Below are 15,346 nucleotides of genomic sequence, written 5' to 3'. Positions count from 1 at the left end.
CCTTTGCCCATGCCTGTGTCCTGTATAGTATTGCCTAGGTTTTCTTCTAGGGTTTTTATGTTTTTAGGTCTTACATTTAAGTCTTTAATCCATCTGCATTTAATTTTTGTATAAGGTGTAAGGAAGGGATCCAGTTTCAGCTTTCTACATATGGCTAGCCAGTTTTCCCAGCACCATTTATTAAATAGGGAATCCTTTCCTCAGCACTTGTTTTTGCCAGGTTTGTCAAAGATCAGATGGTTGTAGATGTGTGGTGTTATTTCTGAGGCCTCTGTTCTGTTCCATTGGTCAATATATCTATTTTGGTACAAGTACCATGTTGTTTTGGTTACTGTAGCCTTGTAGTATAGTTTGAAGTCAGGTAGTGTGATGCCTCTAGCTTTGTTTTTGTTGTTGTTGTTGTTGTTGTTTTTTGAGACAGAGTCTCACTCTGTCACCCAGGATGAAGTGCAGTGACGTGATCTCGGCTTACTGCAACCTCTGCCTCCCAGGTTCAAGCTATTCTCCTGCCTCAGCCAATCGAGTAGCTGGGAATACAGGTGCACGCCACCAGGCTCAGTTAATTTTTGTATTTTTAGTAGAGACAGGGTTTCACCACGTTGGCCAGGATGGTCTTGATACCTTGACCTTATGATCCACCCGCCTCAGACTTCCAAAGTGCTGGGATTACAGACGTGAGCCCCCATGCCCAGCTTGTGCTTTTTGCTTAGGATTGTCTTGGCTATACAGGCTCTTTTTTGGTTCCATATTAAATTTAAAGTAGTTTTTTCTAATTCTGTGAAGAAAGTCAATGGTAGCTTGATGGAGATAGCATTGAATCTATAAATTACATTGGGCAGTATGGCCATTTTCATGATAATGATTCTTCCTATCCATGAGCATGGAATGTGTTTCCATTTGTTTGTGTTCTCTCTTATTTCCTCGAGCAGTGGTTTGTACTTCTCCTTGAAGAGGTCCTTTGCATCCCTTGTAAGTTGTATTCCTAGGTATTTTATTCTCTTTATAGCAATTGTGAATGAGAGTTCACTCATGATTTGGCTCTGTCTCTATTATTGGTGTATAGAAATGCTTGTGATTTTTTTGCACCTTGATTTTGTGTCCTGAGACTTTGCTGAAGCTTATCCTGAGACTTTGCTGAAGCTTATCAGCTTAAGGAGATTTTGGGCTGAGATGATGGTGTTTTCTAAATATACAGTCATGTCATCTGCAAACAGAGACAATTTTACTTCCTCTCTTCCTATTTGAATATGCTTTATTTATTTATCTTGCCTGATTGCCCTGGCCAGAACTTCCAATACTATGTTGAATTGGAGTGGTGAGAGAGGGCGTCCTTGTCTTGTGCCAGTTTTCAAAGGGAATGCTTCCAGTTTTTGCCCATTCAGTATGATATTGGCTGTGGGTTTGTCATAAATAGCTCTTATTATTTGAGATAGGTTCCATCAATACCTAGTTTATTGAGAGTTTTTAGCATGAAGAGCTGTTGAATTTTGTCAAAGGCCTTTTCTGCATCTATTGAGATAATCAAGTGGTTTTTGTCATTGGTTCTGTTTATGTGATGGATTACATTTCTTGATTTGTGTATGTTGAACCAGACTTGCATCCCAGGGATGAAGCCCACTTGATCATGGTGGATAAGCTTTTTGATGTGCTGCTGGATTCGGTTTACCAGTATTTTACTGAGGATTTTTGCATCAATGTTCATCAAGGATATTGGTCTAAAATTCTCTTTTTTGGTTGTGTCTCTGCCAGGCTTTGGTATCAGGATGATGCTGGCCTCATAAAATGAGTTAGGGAGGATTCCCTCTTTTTCTATTGATTGGAATAGTTTCAGAAGGAATGGTACCAGTTCCTCCTTGTACCTCTGGTAGAATTCGGCTGTGAATCCATCTGGTCCTGGACTCCTTTTGGTTGATAAGCTATTGATTATTGCCACAATTTCATAAGAACAAAGACACAACATACCAGAATCTCTGGGACACGTTCAAAGCAGTGTGTAGAGGGAAATTTATAGCAGTAAATGCCCACAAGAGAAAGCAGGAAAGATCCAAAATTGACACCCTAACATCACAATTAAAAGAACTAGAAAAGCAAGAGCAAACACATTCAAAAGCTAGCAGAAGGCTAGAAATAACTAAAATCAGAGCAGAACTGAAGGAAATAGAGACACAAAAAACGCTTCAAAAAATTAATGAATCCAGGAGCTGGTTTTTTGAAACGATCAACAAAATTGACAGACCGCTAGCAAGACTAAAAGAAGAAAACAGAGAAGAATCAAATAGACGCAATAAAAAATGATAAAGGGGATATCACCACCGATCCCACAGAAATACAAACTACCATCAGAGAATACTACAAACACCTCTACGCAAATAAACTAGAAAATCTGTAAGAAATGGATAAATTCCTCAACACATACACCCTCCCAAGACTAAACCAGGAAGAAGTTGAATCTCTGAATATTTTGTTAATAGCATTTACCCTTAAAGGTAAATTGAAGGTGAATTTTTTGTTTTTTATACTTTTCTGTATTTTTTCAAATTTTCTAAAAGACTATATATTAATTTCCATTAACCTTCTACAAAAGTTATAATTCTATTTTCATTTCTAAGTACAGTTGAAAACTGTCAAACACAAGTAGATATAAAATGCCTTAAACAAATTGAGTAATTATAAAGTTAATTACATGCTGTTTATCTCTCTCTTAACCTAATTCCCACCCTCTTGATTAACAACTGATATTTTTGTCTTTTTGCCTAGTAACAAAGGGTAGTCACTTTTCTAGGCCATAATCCTGTATCACCCAGCAATATGTTTGTAATCTTTTTTTGCATTTGCATTATAGTCAGCCTTGGTTTCAAGTTGCCTTTTACATGAGAAAACATTCTCCTTACCTAATGTGTGGACTGTTATTTTCCAGAAGGCTAGCTTGACTGATGGATCAGCTAACTCTTCTTTTTCCTAAATACACTTTGTTTCTTACTTTCAGATATAATATGCCTGTCTTAATTGAGGCTCTTTCCTAATAGGAGAGAGTATTAGTAAAGAGCCTCAGTTTTCAATGCCAGTGACCCTTCAACCATGCATTCTCCAGAGGTTCTCAGCTTTCAATTCTATCCTTTCTATACATTTTTTCTTGCTAAGAGTTCTAGGTTTGTGGTCACGGGTGAACCTTTAGCATCTGGTGGCTGTTTCTAAGTTTTAAAGTACTCATAGTGAATCATACTTCTAATGCTAATACTAACAAAAATAAAACTGAACGTTTTGTTACTTTTTTAAGTTAGATATTGTATTTCTTTTTTAAATTTTTTTCTTTTATTTTATTTACTCTTTTTAATTACTAGATAAAAAGCATTGGCATTAACACTCCTGTTAATGTACCTGATGAGACAGAGCAGCTTAGCTCAGCAAGGGCAACCCAAATAGGTCTCCCACTCTGGAGTGAGATTGTCTCAGCACACTAAAGGCAGTCCTGTGAAGAAACTTGATGACCTGATCCCAAATCACTGCTACTGAAAATTCAGGAGGGCTTCAGGCTAAAAAATCTAGATTGCATTATGACTTGGCAGAGCTAGTGAAATTACGATTTCATATCTTCCTCTATATAGAAAAATATAGGCAACTAGACAACCCATAATATGGAATGAGAAGGAAATAGAATATATCACAATAGGAACCCTGAATATAATCACCTCCACTGTTTTAATGATAAGAAAAGTAAGAGTTCTGAAACATTTCACAATAATTTTTGAAGAAAGAATTTACCACTTACTTAAGAAAGATACTAAAATACCCCTTATAATGAACTGCCTTTTAGAAAAAACAAACAAAAGTGTTAACTAATGGTCAACATTCTACTGGTTTAGATTTCCAAGGGATTAGCCATGTATATGGTTATTCTTCTTTTTTCCTATCAATAAAAACCAAGGTGAAACCAATAAAGTGAGGATTGTCTTCACTGTCTTTAGAACTGATGTGGTTACAATACACTCAATATGAGTAGCTTCTTTAAAGAGACAGAGTCTCAAATCTTCTAGCCACATCTACCATTTCATTATTGTAATCCCCTGACAGGTTCATCCTGCCTTCTGCAGAGATGAAACCAATTCACTGAGACCATGGTATTGCAGTAAAAAAAGAGTTTAATTAACGCCCGGCTAACCACTTAGAAGACAAAGTTATTACTTAAATCAGCATCCCTGAAGGCTCAGAGGTTAGAGTTTTTCAAAGATAGTTTGATGCAGCTGATTCGTTGGGGATGCACTCATAGGGGTATGGAAAACTGTCCTCATGAGTCCACCTCTGAGTAGGGAATCACAGAACACACTTGGTTATGAGTCAGAATGTGTCTGAAAAATATCTAAAAAGACTAATCTTAGTTTCTACCATGGTGATGTTATCTACAGGAACAATTGGGGAAGTCAAAAATCTTGCCACCTCTGACCACATGACTCCTGAACAGAAAGGGATCATAGAAACTATGCCTACATATTAGCAGAATTCAGACCCCTCCCATAATCATAATCTTGTGGCCTTTTATAATATTAATCTTACAAAGGTGGTTTCAGCTCCCAAACAAGGAGAGGATAAGTTTTAGGGAGGGACTATTATCATCCTTGCTTCCAAGTAAAACTATAAACTAAATTCCTCCCAGGATTAGCTTAGCCTGTGCCCAGGAAAGACTGAAGACAGCCAGGCTGGGAGGCTAGAAGGAAGATAGAGTCAATATGGTATATTTCTCTTAGTGTCATATTCTTTGCAAAGGTGGTTTCAGTGTAAGTGAAGAGTAGAAGGCTTGTAGCACAACCAAACTATATAATAACTTCAAACCTCCATTAAAAAAAAAACTTCCTCTTAACCATTTCCATAAGAATAAACAGAAGGTTGAGAAGTGAAAGGAGACCTAAATGGAACACAAGATGGGGTGAAAGAGCTCATTGGTCACTTTCAAAGTGCACTTTCTTAAAGTAAGCAGACAAATCAGTTTCTGATAGCGAATGGGCAGATGACAGGAGCTTATTGGATTTCTTTCTCCAAGGACTCAAGAAGTGAAAGAGGAGTGAGAGAGAAAAGCTACCCTGTGTGGAATGGAAGGCAGATGAGCTTCTACGAATTCCATCCCTGCCATCAGCATAAGGATTGCCTGATTCAGATAACTGTGTGGACCTAGAGGAAGAGGCAGCATTGGCACACATCAGCACCAGGAAGGAAGGTGAAGTCCCATGCCTCTCCCTACAGGTGTGCCTGGAAGGTAGGAGCTGCTGGAGAATCCCTCTTTAACCAAAAACTTAAGTGGGAAGTGACTGGGGTGATGGGATAGGAAATGAGAGAGCGCTTTTCTGAGAAACCCCAGAAAATAGTGTACTTATTGGTACTCTGTTCTGTAATGTAACCTGAGTGAGGTTTAGTAAAGAATTTTGCTGGTCTTTGTCTCTGGTTCCTGGGAGGGAGGCTCTAAACCCTTGGAATTTCCCAAGTGATAGGGAATGTCTTTGTTATTAATCATGGCCCCTGGAAATTTGTCTGAGTTTGTGCTAATGAAATGAGACATAGTGGGCCCTTGAATAGTTTCAAGAATGGGGCTGGCCTTGCTGGAAAGACCACCCGTTTACATGGTTGAAACTTTGATCCAGCCCAATCCCAAGGAGGAGAAAGGGGCTGGAGATTTGAGTTCAATCACATGGCCAATGATTCAGTCAATAGTGCTTCTGTGGAAACACTCCAACAAAAACTCTGAACACCTGAAGATTGAGTGAGCTTCTGGGTTAGTAATATATATTGATGAGCCAAGAAGGTGATATATCCCGAGGACAAGGATACTTGGCATCTAGGACCTTCCCAGACCTCACACTGTCCATCTCTTCTTTTGACTGGTCCTGATTTGTATTATTTATAATAAAACTATGATTATATGTACAGTACTTTGTTGAGTTCTAGGAGTCATTCTAGCAAATTATCAAACCTGAAAGGGTAGTGGGAGCCCCCAAATTAGTAGCCAGTTGACAGAAGTACAGATGGCCTAAGAACTCTGAAATTCGCAGTTGGTGTCCGAAGTGAATGTAGTCATATAGGTGTTAAATCAAGTTTAGCTTAAAGCTGCTGATTTACATATTTTGAGCTCAGCCTAAAGGTTTCTCTGTACATTGTAAACTATCCTAAATTGAGTTGTAAACAGACTGTAGCCTTCTCTTGTGCCAATCACAGAGTTTTGGACTGTCGAAAGTGGCCAACTCTTCAAACAATGTTCAAATAAGGCAGATGCCACCCTGTAACCAATTAAGCTGTTTTTGTACCTCACCTCCATTTTCTGTACCTCACTTTCCTTTTTCCGTTCATAAATCTTCCACCTTATGACTGCACTGGAGTCTCTGAGCCTATTCTGGCTTGGGAGACTACCCAGTTTATGAATTGTTCTTTGATCAATTAAACTCTTTTAAATTTAATTTGGCCAAAGTTCTTGTCTTAACAGGTGGTGTCAGAAGTAGAATCCAAAGGAGAGCTTCTAACAACCCCCAGGAGTGCTGAGTGACCAAGTGAGGTATCATTGTGTCCATTGCTCCCTCAGAGCAACTGAGGGTCATGGTAAGTTTTCTCTTGGATTCTAACGCTCAACAGAAACTTTGAGCTCCCCAAGTTTCTTTGAGCAAATTTCTGATCCAAACTGGGTTAGGAAGTTGTGACAGAATCTGGTCTGCGTCCAGCATCAGATTGGATCTGATAACTAACTGACTTGAATCCAGTTAGAGGCCTCTTATGTCTGACTGGGTCAGAAAGAAACTGGTAGGAAATGGCAGTATTGCAGGAGGTATAAAATTTGGCTTTTGGAAATTCATAGGGATTTTTGTGTTCTACCTCCTTTGTTTCATTTTTCTTACATGCTTAGGTAGGGAAAAAAATCATTGGCTACAAGGAGACCTGAGTGCCAAATATATTTGAGGTAAAAATGAAATCCTTCTTTTCTGAAGAACTGAATAACTTCCAGCTTACACATGCATACGTATTAGGCCCTGGAAGCAGAAAATTCTTACAGAAATGGCAAAATCTTCTAAAGAGAAGTTACAGTGGAACATTCCAAATTAACAATACCGCACTGAAGAAGTGCATCTGAAAATAAGGACTCCCAAATTAGTCTCATCGAGGGATGCCTACTGACATGCAGAAGCTTCTAAAAAGATTTCAGTATTTTTTAAAGACTTTATAAAAGATAAATAAAAAGCTTAAGTGACTAATTGATAAGAAAAATTTAATCTGCTAAACTTTTGGCTTAGATACTATTTCATTCCAAAGGTAGAAAGGAAGCTATCTTAGATAAAGTGTTTATAAAAGGTAGGTACTCAGGTATAACAGGCTTGTTTCTTTTTTAGGTCTATTGATGCAGAGGCCAGGCATAGAGAATGCTTTCTTTGCCCTGTTCCTTAGGGGCTTCACCCTGAACTCAATAATTTTAGCTAAGAAACAGTAGTTAAGTTGAAAAGAACACCCTATTGACTAAAATACACCTTTCTGGAATTTAATTGGCTATCTCGAAACTCTTTTGTAAAAGAAATTTAAATCTAAAAAGGAAATATCCGTTTTTAAGAATGTCTGCCTATGTATATTAGAAATACTCACTATCCTCCTAGATTCACAAAATAAGTCATACCTTTGTTTAAGGTACTTGTCTGGCCATCTTGTCTTAAGTAAACTTTTATTTGAGTAGTTTGTTCCCCCTGGTTTGAGCAAATGATGATACAATATTTAGGCGTAAAATCTTAGCTCTATGCTAATGAAATAGAAATTTGTTTTTGTTCTACCTAAGATTTGTCCCTTTAGAAATGAAAATCTATTGCCTAGTTAACAAGTGCTTAGGGCGATAAAACAGGTAACTGGAAGATTGATGGATCAAATGGGGAAAATAAAAACTGAAAGCTGACAAATGAATATCCTTTATGAAAGCTATAACATCTGCTTCCTTGTGTTTGTATGTCTATCTGCATTATGTGTCTGTGATAATATTTGGTAAAGTTAGTTTTTAAATTGTTAGTAAAATAGAAATGGCTTTGAAATTACCAGTTAAATATAATCAGATACTTGCTTGATTTGACTGTGAGCTTATGCCTTTGGTTTAGAGTCTGGATTCAGGTGGCCATCATGAGGTCTGGTGACATGTTCTTAGTGCCTAGACCAGCAGCTACAAGCCAGAATCGAGCCCAGTTACGGCCCTTTCTTCCTCTGATTTCCCTGTTTTGCCTCCTGGCTATTTAGGGAGGGGTTGGATCCTCCAGGTATAGTCCTTCAGGTATAGCCCTGTCTTCTGTCCTGATGGGCTCAGACAGGCCCTGAACTTCATAGTCCTCCTTGGTGCCATGTGGCTACTTGGGACCTAGAATGACTGGGGGAAGACATTGGGGAGGCTGTGTCATACTTTCAAAATGCGTTTCAGTAATTTAAAATCTTAGAGTCATGTTACGTCACATTAAGTAATTGATCATCATAAAATGTCTAAGTCATCTGTAGGTGAAAATACTGAAATATCAATTATTCATCATAAGTTTAAGCCTATATGTATTGACATGTTATTTTTATATGGTATAGAAAAGCTAAATATATTCACATCTGCTAATAAACAATAATTTGAAGAAGTGTCTTTCTAAAAAATTGTAAAATGATTTTTATCTACAAATACTGATACAAAAGAGTTCAAAATTACTTTCTAGGGTTTTCACTAGAAATTAGGGTTACTAAGAGTTAAAAACTACTAGATATGAAAAACACAATTCTGTATACAAAGTGTATAAACAAAAGTAAGATACGCATTTATGAGAAAAATTATAAAGACATAAATATGCTTGTTAAAAATGTTGTCTGGTTTAAAGTTACGTAAAGGCTTCAAACTAGAGGGGTAAAAGAAAAATAGATAAAACAAGATGAATATTACAAGTTGGGAAAAATGTAAAATGAAAGGTTTATGGAAATCTTGTGTGGTTAAAAGATGAGAGGATGACCAAAATGGGGAAATTATTCAATCAAGTTTAGCCTAAAGCTGCTTCCTTACATATTCTAAGTTCAGCCTAAAGGTTTCTCTATACATTGTAAACTATAACCTAAATGGAGTTGTATGCAGACTACAGCCAATTCTAGTGCCAATTACTGAATTTTGGCCAAAGGTGGCCACCTCCTCAAACCATGCTCAAATGAGGCAGACACCAAGCTGTAACCAATCTGGCCGTTTCTGTACCTCACTTCCATTTTCTCTAAGTCATTTTCCTTTTGCTGTCCCTAAATCTTCTTCCACCCTGTGGCTGCACTGGAGTCTCTGATCCTACTCTGGCTTGAGAGAGTGCTCCATTCATGAACCATTTCTTACTCAAGTAAACTCTTTTAAATTTAATTCAGCAGAAGTTTTCCTTTCTTCTTTTTCAAACATAAGAATTTTGCCCTAAACCTGTGATATTGAACCTAACTCCAGGTACAGCCAGAACTGCACTGCACTGAAAAAGTTACTATTGCTCCTGAATGGCTTTGAAACACTTCTCTAAGCAATAATTTTGAAGGAACTTGATTCTTGAAACATCATCTGATGTTATTTTTGTCAGTCAGGTTTCTCAATGCCAACTGTCACTGAAGCATTCACAAATTACCTTGGCCCTCCTCTGAAGTGATTGACTAAGGCCCTTTGCAGGCTAACAATTTGTCTTGGGCATCCTACTCATCTATATCCATCCCTTCCCCCATTTATGTTCAAATATTTCCAAAAGAAAATGCTACCCTCTGTATTTACCTGAGTTCTTAATGAACCCCTGCTCATGGTATCAATACAGAGAAAGAGACCAACTGACTGTCCTTATTTTCACTCCAATGTGTAACCCCTTTGTTGTGCCCATAATGTCAGGAAAGACAGGTAACAATATCCCATGGTCAGAAAGGAAGTCTTACCATGAGACTTTCTCTCCTACCCTTGGGACCCAAGGTTTGTGGCAAATATTTTCCTGTTTCACCTATTGAGTCAGCTCTCAGCCTGTAGAGGACCCATTTCAGATGGGCATTCAGGAATACTGTCTTCCCCTAGTCTACCCACTCTTTTTCCCTCTCATTATTATTCTATTTCTATCCCCCTTTCAAGTTCCATGGAGGGGAAAAAAAGCAGATCCAGTTAGTCTTCCACTCTATTGGAGGTGGCTTTAAGTCCTTCAGTATCTTCAGGGATAAATACCTGCAAGACAAACATACCTGTTCTTGTCATTACCAAAAGACTTTCAACAGTATAACAAGTCACTGGGTCAACAAAGTCACTGTTTTCCTCTTTCAAGATAAAGTATTCTCCAAGGAGAGGAGAAGGAAGAAAGGAAAGAAAGGAGAAAGTATGTAAGAAAACCTTACAGAATTACAAAACTAGAGGCTAAAAGGCTAAATAGTCATAGTTTTCACTGTTTTTGACCCTGAACTTTCATAAAAACTACACCCCAGTAACTAAAATTGCCCTCCTTGTATACAGCAGTATAATAAACCACATACAGAAGCCCTTTCTTTCTCAGAATTGAATGTCTTGGCTTGGTAACAGAAAGGAGCAATTAGCAGCTGTACAGACATAGTCAAATTGTACAACTATCTGAATCTTAGTTCTCCAGGTTAATAAGCTTTTGTGATTACTGTAGCAGCAAAATGAGATAATGTATGTAAAGTATATGATCCATAGTAGGCTTACAAAAAGTAGTAGCTATTATTATTGCTATCATTGCTACTTTTGAAAGGCAAGGTGCTAAATGGTTATAAACCACTGTTTTCAAGCCTAGCAGCATAAATTAGAGGTCTTTATTTCCCTTTACTAGCTACATATTCTTGAGTATTTGCTAAACCTCTCTAATCTTTGATTTCTTTATCTGTAAAAGAAGGATAATAAATATTACCTACTTCACAAGGTTGTTTTAAACATTAAATGAAATAAAGCATATGAAGTGTTCACAACAGTGTTTGAAAAATTGTGAGCATGCAGTCAATGTTTGCTATTATTGGCAGTAGTTGTAGTGTGGAAAGAGTGGATTTCCAAAAATGAGTTTATTTTTATTGAGAACTCAAATGTTTTGAACACGCAGCCATTCAACTGCGTAATTTCAGTGATGGCAGGTACTGGCTGAATATGTCAGCTCACTCAACGGGAGAGATTCTGCTTCTGAGTTTCTTGCCTCACATTAAAAAAGGTGTTTCCATTCCAACTCTGACCCATCTTCCTGGTTAAGACAGACAAACAGGCAGACAGATACCTCTCCCATTAATATGTATCTAGATTCTTTGAGTATAGCCAAGTGGAGATTGTATGAATCCTCATAGAGTTTCTCTTTCCTCCACATTGTGGTCTCCAGTTGCACAATGAGTGTTAAGTGGCTGAATGAACAACTCTACAACCATTGAAAGCAAGTTGCTGAGGGGGATGCTGTAGTGGATTCTATAGTTGTACCCTGGACTCACATAGCATCAGGTTCAAACCTGGCTATCCTGCTTACAACTCATGGCTTTACACAAGTTACTTAAATATCCAAACATCGGTTTTCTTTCAAGTAGAATGTTAGTATAGGTTATAGTCTCTTATCCAAAATCCTTAAGGTGAAACGCGTTCTGAAATTGAGGCTTTTTCAGATTTTAGAATGTTAATGAGACATATTCTGTATATTATGTGACATCCCAGCCAGAGTCTCCAGCAGTTCCCTTTAATAAAACATGCTAATATTTCAGCAGAGAATGTAGGATTATTCACATTATTACATCAAATAAACAACAATTTGCCACCAGTTGAGTTCAGGTGAGGTCATATTCTGCTACCAAATGACTTAGAAAATCAGCTTCCAATTTGTAGTGGTTTTTGGATTTCAGTATTGCAGGAAAAGTACTGTGATCTTGAAATATTTGCTCCTGCCTCCATGGTGTTTTGGAACCCATTAAACAAAATTGTCACAATAAAGTGACTCTAATTCATATTGGAGTATGAAGCCATACTCTTTAGAGTATTTATAACCCCAGGGACACTCAAAGACATAGAGTCACATTTTCATACAGCAAATTCTCATGCAATTGTCTTTATATGCTCTCTTTTAATCGTATGTTAGTACTTTGTCAACTAATTCTTCTTAACTCAGCTTAAGTTCCCTGGTTCTTCATTATAATCACTCCCTTGCATTCCCCCATTTCCTTTGCCCCCTCCCGCTCAATGTTCTCCCTTGTAAAAAGCCTAATCCTGATTAAATCCTACTCTTGCACCCACTTTGTGATTTCATTCCCACAGCTGAACATTGCTGGAGTAAACAATACAATCACACTGAATGGTCCCATGTTGAATTCATAACTTTGAATTCAGGTACACCCAGAGAGCTTTCTGGCTCTGTCACTCAGATCCCTTCACCTTCTCGTTCTTCTATCTTCTAAAGGACTCTTTTTTCATCTCCCTTGAAACCTATACTTGTACCCCCATCCTCTTTCTCAGATGATGGTCCTACTTTCTATTTCAATGGGAAAACAGAAGCACTGAGAGAGAAGCTTTCGTAAGCTCCCAGCACCACATCTACCCAATTATCTGCATCTATGCCTAAATTCTCTGCTGTCCTCCAGCTATAAAGGAAGTTGGCTGCCCTGGGCGCAATCCTTGGATCATTTCTTCTCTACATCTGGGCTCTCTTCCTAGATGAATGCAAATGGCTCTTCAACATCTCCACTTGGATATCTACTAGGCACTATAAACTCAAGCCATCCAAACTAGACCCCTCATCTCCCCTCAACAAATCTGTTATCCCTCATTGCTGGAAATAGCAACCCCATTTTTGCAGTTTCTCAAATTTGAAAACTTCTATAATACTTCATTTCTGTTTGTCCCTTACCATACACCTCATTCCATCATCAGATACTGTCAATTCAAATTTCAGCCTGTATTCAGACAACAAGCACTTCTTATCAGCTCCAAGGTCCCATTCTAATCCAAACCACCACCATCTCAAATTAATGCAATAGCCACCTAACTGCTTTACATGATTCCTTGCTTGCCCTATATTGTCTGGTTCTTCTTGACAATCACCAAAGTGATGCTTTCAAAACCTGCCAAACAATAGTCTCTTCTGATCAAAACCCTCAAGGAGTTTATTCAGGGAAAAAGACAAGTTTCCTACAAGGCCTGCCCCATTCAGACCTCAATTTCTCTCTCAGCTCTACCACTATTATTCTCCTTCTTGCTTGCTGCTCCAGCTACAGTACCTCATAGCTGTTCCCTGAGCACATTCCTGCCTCCTGTATTTGCACAGTTTCCATTGGCTGGAACACTATTCCCCAGACATCGATGTGTCTTGGTCCCTCACCTCTTTCAGATCTTGAAATGCTGTCTTCTCAATGAGGTCTGCCTTGTTCATCTTGTTTAAATTGCAACACTCTTCCTCATTGAACTGCCTGTCTCCCTTCCATGCCTTCATATTTTCCATTCTCCTTTTCACTATCCAATACCACAATGTATTTTACTTGTTTATTTGTTCATTATGTCTTTCCCCGCTAGGATATAAGCTTGACAAAGGGTGATACTTGGGCAGCTTTATGTACTATCTTTTTTCTCAGTACCTAGAATAGTGCCTGGCAATAAATATTTATTGATTGAATGATTAAAATGCAATAGCCATATTAATTTTTAATATGAACATGAGGTTCACAGAAATGTCCTACCCCTGGGGAGTACAGAACGGCTGTATATAGTTTTACATTCATTGCCTTCTGCCTACAGGGATTCATCACTGGGAAGGTTTGAAGAGGCTTCATGTAATGTGTTCAGTCATAAATCTCATCTCAGGATCACTCTACAGCATCCTTTGCTTGACCCCAACTAAGGACTAACATAAACAGAATAGGTTTTGGCAACTTCCTTAAATATTTTTAAAAAATAAAGCAATATATTTATTATATATTTTTATATTTTATTAATTACACCCAGCATGGAGCCAATGAACTCTTATTTTACATACAATTCTTACAGTGGTACCACAATTGTACTTAGCCCCTAAGAGAATAAAATAGTGTGGCTATAGAAGTAGGCAAACTAGCAGGAGGAAATGTGTCCAAAAATCTTAGTAAATGAAAAAATGGGAAAACTTTTTTAATCAATTAAGCATAGGGACAAACAACCCAAAAGGATATCTGAAAATACTAAAACAAAGCATAGATAAGTGATGTTTATAGCTTTACTTCTGAATTACTGAGAAAGGCTGAAACTAAGTTCGTATTCTTTTTTTTTATTTTTTCAAGACCAACTTTGAATCTTTACTTTTTCTATAACTGCTTTATTGAGATACAATTAACATAGTGTACAATTCACCCATGTAAAGTATACAGCTCAATGAGTTTTAATATATTCCAGAGTTATGCCACCATAACCACTAAGTTTAGAACATTTCCATCACCCACAAAAAACAATCTCATACTCATGAAAGTCTCTATCCCTTTCCTATGAAGCCTTTTGTGACTGGTTTCTTTCACTTACCATAATGTTTTCAGGGTTTGCCCATGTTATAGCAAGCATCAGTACTTCATTCCTTTTAAGTTTAATGTATTTTTAAAGGAGGAAGTTTAGTATTTCAACTAATATTTAATTCAAATAATTTAATTTTAAACTAATATTTACTAATATTAATATTCAGACCTAGCATATAAACTGTGGTCTCTAACGTCATTCCCCACTGAAAACATCCAGGGGTCACTTTAAAATTGTTCGATTCAATAGGCATGAGTGGTTCAAGGTAAGCCTAGAACATCTTATGTCAAAAATCAAGAAGCTATTGGACAAATAATGGGGTCATGTCAAAAGGATGCAGGAACAAGGATGAAGGGACTCCTATTACTTTCATGGTACCTCCTTTTCCTCAGTGAAATAGGAAACAAAGCCAGCCATCATCTGAGAATGAGCATGAAGGTGGAGGCACTAGAGATTTGAACAGAGAAGAGCTCTGGGAAAGTCTTTTAGAATAATGAGGTGGTTAACATACCAGAAAAATACCCAGAAATAAAGATTGTAGTCGATGTAAATACTAGGAGTCAATGAAAATTCATGAGTTAATAGCAATAATCCAAAAGGAAAAAGTCAGGAAAATTTCATATTGCTATCAGCAGTAACTCTTCAAACTACTTTTACTTTGATGATTGGTAATTAAAAGAAAGAAATTGAGCATTTATCCAGCCTTTCAAGGTAACAAATAATCACAGCTGATGACGGATTTCTCTAATTTACAGAACACTTAAGCTAATAAATGTAGAAGAAATTACAGGATTTTAAAAACATAATTTTCCAAACCCTCTTATTGACCTAGGCAAGTATTACCAAGTCATGTTAAAATCATTTAGGTGAAAGCGA

At 37.5% G+C, this 15,346-nt stretch overlaps 1 long non-coding RNA gene across 3 annotated transcripts in view; it reads left to right on the top strand.

The window, feature by feature from the left end:
* The window catches only part of LOC129463129 (uncharacterized), a 61,734-nt gene that overhangs the window by 27,324 nt on the left and 19,064 nt on the right, over positions 1 to 15,346 (top strand). For 2 of the 3 annotated variants that reach the window (XR_010119390.1, XR_008651019.2), the window contains 2 exons: positions 5,036 to 5,248; positions 6,467 to 6,579. This is a non-coding gene — a long non-coding RNA (uncharacterized lncRNA). Of the gene's footprint in view, positions 1 to 5,035; positions 5,249 to 6,451; positions 6,580 to 15,346 lie in introns of all 3 variants that reach the window. The other variant, XR_010119391.1, reaches the window with a different exon arrangement.

Source organism: Symphalangus syndactylus, chromosome 2 (genome assembly GCF_028878055.3).
Source record: "Symphalangus syndactylus isolate Jambi chromosome 2, NHGRI_mSymSyn1-v2.1_pri, whole genome shotgun sequence".
NCBI classification, from domain to species: domain Eukaryota; kingdom Metazoa; phylum Chordata; class Mammalia; order Primates; family Hylobatidae; genus Symphalangus; species Symphalangus syndactylus.
This window is presented reverse-complemented; position numbering and strand designations above follow the sequence as displayed.